Here is a 7,347-nt window from a genome sequence, read left to right as displayed (position 1 = left end):
AGATCTGCCACATCCAATATGGCGGACGCTCTGATGAACCTCTGCAGCAGGCCAGCCCGCTCAACGAGGCGTCTACTGATACTAACATAATTTATTGCGCCGCCTCACCCGTTCTCTGTTGTGAACATCCTGGCAGATGACAATGATGACAATCAGTGATGGAGAAAGGTCAGGGGAGCTTTGAACCACTAATGATGAATGATTGTTTGAAATGTGTTTAATAGGTTAACTCAAAATCTGCTGATCTGACTCCAAATTCAAAAAATTCAAATGCAATTCAAATTCAAAAATACTTTATTAATCCCAAAGGGAAATTATTTGTTGTTGTAACTCGTTATCCTCATTTCATTAAGAGATGTTATAGATACTGATGCTGTAGACAGGAAGGATCTCTTGTAAAGGTCCATCCCACAGTGGATCCTAAGAAACTGGCTGCAGATGATGTCCGATCCATCCACCCAGACTCGGCTGGCCTCTCAGTTCCCCCGGGCTGTAGGACCGCCTGAATTCTGGGCAGAACTCCTCCCAGAGCGATGGCCACTCCTCCCAGCAGTCTGCCGAGCTCCTTGTCACTGTGGACAGCCAGCTGTAGGTGCCGAGTGACGATCCTGTCCTTCCACTGTCATGAGCCGTGTTTCCTGCTAGTTCCAGGATCTCAGTGGTCAGGTACTCGAGCACAGCTGGCAGGTAGATGAGAATGCATCTACAGAGCATCCTTTTCAACCCATCTGAGATTTGGGGCTGTAGTTGAGATATTATTTGAGTTTTTGAGATGTTAATCAGCTGTTGGTTGTAGAAAACTGTCTTGTTGCTATGGTTACGCATCATAACAAATGTCCAAAACTAAAAAAGTTTCAGTAAAAATCCTTCCAGCTGCACAGCATCTGATACCAGAGGAAACAATCATCCAAAAAATGTGATTTACATCCAGAAAAAGAGGAATTAAAAGTTTCCAAAAGCAAAATCTCAGAATGAAAGTAACAGAGCTGCTTCAACATGCAGCCACCTGGAGCGGCGCAGTTCTGGAACAAATCTGCTCAAAGCAATTTTTACCTGCAAAATCAGAATGAAAACCGACCAACTGGTGGTAAACCGCCTAATCTGGCAACACTATCTGTGATAGATACACACCTTTAACTGAAGCATGTGCTGCTGAAGTCTTCGGTTTCACAAATAGTGGCTCCCAAATGTGTGTTATTTAAATGCTGTTTATGTTTTGATCTTCCCTGTGATCATCTCCAGTAAGGAGTCCAGATGTCATGCCCATCTGCCACCTTTTACCATCTGCAGAAAATGTTCAGTGTCTTCTGAAAAAAGCAGTTTCATTGGTCAATATTTGATATGCAGTAAATATTTTTGAAGCAAAACACATACCGTAGTAATCTGCAAAGCAAAACCATACCAGGACCCTGCAGAGCAGATGTTTCAACATTTCTCTGCTGCGAACAAGCCACCAGCAGTAAAATGTTGCATCCCTGAATGTCCCTAAATGTCTCAGCTATTGCCACACCAAATTTTAGCTCAATATGACTAAAACTGGCTGATTTATAGTATTTTTCCTTTTTTGCTCAGGTGGCCATCTTGGATTTTTGATTTTCAGTCAGAGTCTATTAGGGATCGTTCTCAGCTACCAATACGCCAAATTTCAGCTGAATAGCTCTAAAAATGGCCGATATCTTTTTTTCTCTTTTAGTTAAGGTGGCCAAATTGAATATTTTATTTGCATTAGGAATGTATTACAGCTCACTCTCAGCTACAGCCATAACACATTTCAGCTCAATATCTCAAAGAATGACTGAGTTCAATTCAATTTTGTGTTTACTGAGGTAACCGTGACAGCCCTCTTGAATCAAAATGGCTCCAAAGATTATTCAGTTCAAGAGTTATACCTGATGAATACTTTCTGTGAGTTTCAAAAAGATCTAACAGTGAGTTTCTGTTTTCTTCAGGGACATCTACAGTCTAATAGACTGAGTCAATACACTAATAATAATAACTGAAGAATTGAAAAAAGCATTTAAAACATGGGGTCACATATTAAAAAACACTAGATCAATTTACACTGTGTGAAATGCCTGCGAGAACAAATGTGTTTTAAGCAGGGATTTGAAGTGAGGAATGGAGGTGGCCTGCCTGATGTTGGGGGGCAGGTTGTTCCAGAGTTTGGGGCCCATGACTGAAAAAGCACGATCTCCTCTGAGCTTCTTGTTTTTGGAACAACCAAAAGCAGCTGATCGGATGATCTCAGGGCCCGAGAGGGAACGTAAGGTTCCAGAAGCTCAGAGAGGTAAAGGGGTGCGAGGCCATTTAGGCATTTGAAGGTCAGCAGAAGAATTTTAAAGACTATCCTCGTACGAACAGGGAGCCAGTGAAGGGAGGACAGAACTGGTGTAATATGTTCAGACCTACGAGTTCTGGTTAAAAGCCGAGCAGCAGCATTGTGGACGAGCTGAAGACATGAGATGGAGGCCTGGCTGATCCCAGCATACAGTGCGTTGCAATAGTCCAATCGGGTCGTGACAAAGGCGTGGACTAGTTTCTCAAAGTCGGGTCTGGACAACACTGTCTTGAGTTTAGCTACCTGTCTGAGTTGGAAGAAGCTTTTCTGCAGAACAGAGTTGATTTGTTTGTCAAAATTGAAGTCAGAGTCTAAAACCATCCCGAGATTTTTACCAGACTGCTTCAGATATGGCTGAAGAGAGTCCAGGTTGACAGGATCAGTGGTGGCAGTTGAGCTAGGGCTAAAAACAATGACTTCGGTCTTGTCATTGTTAAAACTTAAGAAATTTGAAGCCATCCAGGCCTTAATGTCGTCCAGACATTTTAAAAGAGGGTGAATGGAGCAAACACTTGCTGGTTTCACAGGGAGGTAGATCTGGCAGTCATCAGCATAGCAATGGAATGAAAGACCATGTTTCCTCAGCATGGACCCCAGTGGGAACAAATAAAGTGAGAACAGAAGGGGTCCAAGAATCGAACCCTGTGGGACCCCACAAGAAAGAGATAATGAGGCAGATATATTATTCCCAACCTTGACACAGAAACTCCTGCCACTCAGGTATGAGCGGAACCATTCTAATGCAGCACCTGTGATCCCACCCCACTGATCCAGCCGTGATATAAGGATACTGTGGTCAACAGGATCAAAAGCAGCAGTAAGGTCCAGGAGCACAAGTACCACAAATTGACCAGAATCGTTTGATATCATAATGTCGTTACAAACCCTCACTAATGCTGTTTCAGTGCTGTGGAGTTGCTTAAAACCAGGTTGAAAATTTTCAAATATTCTGTTCTCATTCAAAAACTTGTTTAATTGAATGAAAACTATTTTCTCCAGGATTTTGGACAGGAAGGGAAGTTTTGAGATTGGTCTGAAATTTGAGCAAGTCGAAGGGTCAAGTCCAGGTTTCTTAATTAACGGATGAACTAATGCATGTTTGAAAACATCTGGAACCACACTTGTCACAATACCACTATTTATAATAGTAAGAACAGAGGGTCCAATCGTGGGTAGAACTTGTTTGAAAAACGACGCAGGAAGGGGGTCAGCGGGGGAACCGGAGGGTTTCATCTGACCAACGACTTTGTTTAGAAATAGGAGTGAAATAGGTTCAAACTGTTTGAAGACAGCTGAGCAAGGGACAATGACAGAGGGGTCAGTTGTGGACTGAGGGATGGATGCCCTAATCAACTCTACCTTATCAGCAAAGTATCTGGTAAAGTCATTGCAGATGTACATGGAGGCCTCCATGCTGGCAGACCAAGGCACGTTTAAAATGGAATTTACGGTATTAAAAAGAACACGGGGATTATGACTGTTTGAAGCAATGATTTGCGAGAAGTACTTGTTCATTTCAGATTTAACAATGCTCTGATATTCTTTCAAACATGTTTGTAACATAATAAAAGAAACCTGTAATTTGTCCTTTTTCCACTTGCGGTCAGCTCTCCTGCATAGATGTTTGGCCGCTCGAGTGGTTGCGTTCAATCAGGGGTGTGGTGCCCACTTTGGTCGCCTGATTTTTAGCGGGGCCACGAGGTCTAAAATCTTAGAGCAGGTCGCATCATGCCTACTAAGCAGCTCCTGCGTACTAATACAGGTTTCAGGGACTGAAGCAGCATCAGTAAGGAATGCAGAGGAAAAAACAGCAGCGGTTGAAGAGTTAAATATCCGACAACTCTTGGCTGGAGCGTGGGATTTAGACTCGTGAATAACAGAGGTTTGGAATGAAATGGGTTTGTGATCTGAAACAATAGCATCCCTAATATTAACCACAGATAAACCTTGAGACAGAACTAAATCAAGTGTATGGCCCTGTTGATGAGTTGGACCAACAACATTTTGCACAAGATTGAAAGATTGTATCAGATTTAGAAACTCCTGCACCAAAGGCTTGTCAGGACAGCAAACGTGCACATTAAAGTCTGAGGCTGCCAGCGTTCGCTTTTTTTCTTTTTTCCGACCTGTCAATCAATCCAGTAGGCATGTCAACAAATGACCAATCGGCGACCTCAATTTGTCCCGAAGGTAAACGCCCATTGTCTGTGAAGCTGCTCTGCATCTGCTCGGGGTGTACGCTGAAGTATCATGTCTGAACCCTCTGCGTACAGTACACGCATATGTACGCGTGAACGGACGTACGCGGCAGTATACTGGAGCCTTAAGGCTCCTCGATTGTATGCTTCTGATGATTCCAAGATTATTTACATTATTAGCCAACTTAAAGACGAGGCTCTCAGCTGGGCAGAGTCCTTCATGTCAGTCAAAAACACAAATTCTTTGTTTTGATACATTTTTAAAGGAATTTACAAAAGTTTTAATCACCCCCTGCAGAAATCAAAGGCCATAAAGCATTTGTTGGGGTTACGTCAGGGACGACAGACTGGTCTAGACCCTCCCTTGAGTTCCGTACCATCGCCGACTGGGGAGAAAATGCATTATTTAGCAATTTTTTTAAGTCCTAATCTGATGAGATTAAGGACCAATTTGCCTTACGTGATGAACCCAAGAATCTTGACGAGCTGATTTTGGTAGCCATTCACCTTGATGAACTCCTCCGGGAGAGAAAACGAGAAAGAGAGACTACAAACCCCAGATGTCCTTCTCTTCCGGTCCCCCAACATTGCGGTGAACTGCACCGCCTACAAACCCAGGTATGAGAAGTACGTCTCCCAGAAGTTTTTGCTCTCGGAACCTCAACGCACACCCGTTACGTCGCCACCTGCTAATGAAACAGAGTCAGAGCCCATGCAGGTGAATAGAACCCAGCTCACAACAGAGGAGAGGCAAAGAGGGGTAAATATTAACGCTTGTATTTATTGTGGAAGACAGGGTCATTTCATCGCTCATTGTCCGTTTCGAGGAAAATGAGAACTCTCACCAGTAGAAGAGAGAATACTGGTAGGAAAGTCCTGTCTTTCATCTACCTTCCACTTAACGTTATGTACTGTTATTAGTAAATCAAGATCGCCTGCCTGTCACTGCTTTAATTGACTCCTGTGCTGAACTAAATTTAATAAGCAGCAATCTCAGTGAAAGACTTTATATCCTCGCTCAGGTTTTGTAACACCCTCTGGCCTTAGCAGGTTTTATCGGACTAAAGCTCACCCAGATTCAACATAAGACGGTGGGTGTACACCTGATCTCTTCTAGAAATCACCACGAGGTCTGTGAATTTTTTATATTTGACTCCCCTGAGACTCAATTAATTCTCAGATTTTCCAGGCTCCAGAAACATTATCCAAAGATAGACTGTGGCCAAAAAAGAATTGAAGGATGGAGTGATTCCTGCCTTCAGAACTGTCTCCGGACAGCCGTATCTAGTCAGCTAAAGATCTGTGTACCCCTTGATGACATAAATATTGATGACATTCCCCCCGAGTATTGTGACAAGGCCCCAGTATTTAGCAAGCAGAAAGCTTTGTCCTTACCTCCTCACCACCCATACAATTGTGGTATCGACCTCCTCCCAGGAGCAACTTTACCATCTAGTCATTTAATCTTTCAGGGCCAGAGAGAGAGGCCATGAAGAAGTATATTGATGACTCCTTAGACTCTGGTATAATCTGTCCCTCCACGTCGCCTGTAGGGGCAGGATTCTTCTTTGTTTCCAAAAAGGATAAAACCTTACAGCCTTGCATCGATTACAGAGGACAAATACCCACTACTCCTTATTGACTCCATACACGAACAGCTTCACAGCACCTCCATTTTTACTCAACTAGATTTGCGTAACTCTTATCATTTGGTAAGAATTAAGGAGGGCGACGAATGAAAGACTACTTTTCAAACACCCCAGGGTCACTTTGAGTATCTTGTAATGCCCTTTGGGTTAACGAACGCCCCTGCAGTTTTTCAATGCCTGGTGAACGACGTGTTAAGGGACTTCATAAATTATTTTGTATTTGTTTACCTTGACAACATACTGATTTTCTCCCAGAATATGGACCAACATATTGATCAGGCCAGACTCGTCCTCCAGAGACTTTATGAAAACCACCTCTTTGTAAAACTGGAGAAATGTGAGTTTCATGTTACAACTGTTTCATTCCTGGGATTTATTTAATTCATCAAGTATGATCGCCGCCCCTCTCACACAGCTGACTTCCACCCTGTGAACATTTAAATGGACTCCGGAAGCTGACAAGGCATTTGGTGAGCTAAAGACTCTATTTTCCTCCATGCTCGCCTTCATATAAACAACAATCAAAATTGTTCATGTTAACACTTGTTAATCAAATAAAACAAACTTCATTAATGATTTGTTTTTTTGTTCTTAGAAACACAGGAAATTAAGTTAGACATTTTTCAGACTGTAGCTGACTCTGTGTCCAAGGACGAGAAATGTATAGAAAAACATCAGACATTATTGAAGTCAAATGTAACTTTAAAGAACACGATTCATGGTAAGTCTGGAATGAATAAGGGTCAGGGGTCATAGCTAGAGCAGTGCAGCTTCATGCTACATATTCCCCCACTAAGGACTCGATGCCAGTCCAAATGGCCATCGAGTCCCTAAAAACCAAATCCATGAGCCATCAGAAGAAACTTGGAAGAGGTTGGCCTTGACACCTTGGTGACCATTCTGGACTAAGTCTTGAAGAACAAAGTTAAGAGGTGTTCAATGACACCCTCCTAGGTCTGAAATTGGCAAAAGGGCCTTCTCCTACTCCGCTCCTGTTTCCTGGAATATCTTACAAAAAGATTTGAAGCTCTTGACCTTGACCTCTCTAAGTGGCTTTAAGAATCTGTTGGACTCCTGGCAGGGACCAATGCTGACATGTTCTTTTTTTTTAGTTTTCTACATTTGCCTTATATTCTATCTGTTTTTGTTACTTTTTTTGCCA

This window comes from Nematolebias whitei, chromosome 13 (assembly GCF_014905685.2).
Source record: "Nematolebias whitei isolate Nwh7 chromosome 13, NemWhi1, whole genome shotgun sequence".
NCBI lineage: Eukaryota > Metazoa > Chordata > Actinopteri > Cyprinodontiformes > Rivulidae > Nematolebias > Nematolebias whitei.
Note: the sequence above shows the minus strand (reverse complement) of the source record.